Source organism: Primulina huaijiensis, chromosome 2, assembly GCF_012295235.1.
Source record: "Primulina huaijiensis isolate GDHJ02 chromosome 2, ASM1229523v2, whole genome shotgun sequence".
Classification (NCBI taxonomy): Eukaryota; Viridiplantae; Streptophyta; class Magnoliopsida; order Lamiales; family Gesneriaceae; genus Primulina; species Primulina huaijiensis.
Window position 1 is genome coordinate 13,733,198 of NC_133307.1, and position 1,542 is coordinate 13,734,739.

Consider the following 1,542-nt stretch of genomic DNA (forward strand, 5'->3'; position numbering starts at 1 on the left):
CTAACTTATTAAATCATATATTTCATTTAGGCAATAGCGTGGCTCTGCCGGTTGTTCTAAATGAAATATAATGATTTAATTTAACATTTATTTTATGCAGTTATATATTTATATAGTTATATATATAATCATAGGTACCATATATAAACTATCAATGAATTCGGTATTTTCAATAGTGGGAACTATATTATATTAGGTGTGTGTTTAAATATTTAATTTTCTTGGAACCATTATTTATGGTGGTTTCTTTTGTTTTACTTTTAGTTAAACAATATTGCATAAACCAAGAATAAATCCTCGAGCCTTGACAAAATTTATAATTTGTAAACTTCGTTCTTGCATTTGGTAATCTATAAATTAATAAATTTAAACTTAAAATAACCACTCTGTGGATCGATCATGTACTTACGAAATATATTACTTGCAGACAACCTACACTTGGGTGAATTATAATTTAAGTAGTAGCAAGTTTTTGGGCGCCGTTGCCGGTGAGGTATAAATTAAGTTTATATTTGTTAATTATGTTTTATTTATAAGTATTGTGTTGTTTTTTTTTTGTATGAGTATTTGGAGTCGAAAAAAAAGTGGTAGACTTATTCGAGTATCTGAAAATAATTTAAACATGGATGATAATTCAAATAATCAAGATAATGATAACAATAATAACAATAATAATAATAATAATCAAGAACATGATCAATTAAGAACACTTAGGCACCATATGAACCCTATTAGAACTAGTGCCCCATCTTGTTTAGTTTTTCCTCCTGATGCATCTAATTTCAACTTTAAACCTCAAATTATTCAACTTTTACCAAATTTTCATGGCTTAGATTCTGAAAATCCATATTTACATCTAAGAGAATTTGAGGAAGTTTGTAACACTTATAATGATCAAAATTGTAGCATGGATATAGTTCGATTAAAGCTTTTCCCTTTTTCTTTAAAAGATAAAGCTAAAACATGGCTACAAAATTTGAGATCAAGTTCAATAAGATCATGGGAAGAAATGCAACAACAATTTCTCAAAAAGTTTTTTCCTTCCCATAGAACAAACTCTTTTAAAAGACAAATTACTACTTTTTCTCAAAAACAAGGAGAAACATTTTATCAATGTTGGGATAGATATAAAGAATTACTTAATACATGCCCACATCATGGTTTTGAAACATGGAGAATAGTTTCTCACTTTTATGAAGGTCTAATACCTAAAGATAGGCAAATGATAGAATTCATGTGTAATGGAACTTTTGAAGATAAAAACCCAAATGAAGCTATGGAGTATTTGGATTCATTAGCAGAAAATGCTCAAAATTGGGATAATATAGGCACAATAGAACCACCAACAACTAAAATCAATAATTCAACAAATGGGGGTGGTATCTATAATCTTAAAGATGATATAGATATTCAAGCTAAACTTGCATCTTTAGCAAGAAAAATTGAGTCATTAGAAATGAAAAAGAGTGGTCAATTAAAAAGTATTCAAGAAATTGTTTGTCATATATGTGATACACATGATCATGCTACAAAAGATTGTCC

At 28.0% G+C, this 1,542-nt stretch overlaps 1 non-coding gene across 1 annotated transcript; it reads right to left on the bottom strand.

The window, feature by feature from the left end:
• Nucleotides 1-1,053: 1,053 nt before the first annotated feature.
• Nucleotides 1,054-1,164, bottom strand: LOC140971935 (small nucleolar RNA R71). Its single transcript, XR_012174408.1, has one exon. It is a non-coding gene; the product is annotated as a small nucleolar RNA R71 (small nucleolar RNA).
• Between the last annotated feature and the right edge of the window lie 378 nt (nt 1,165-1,542).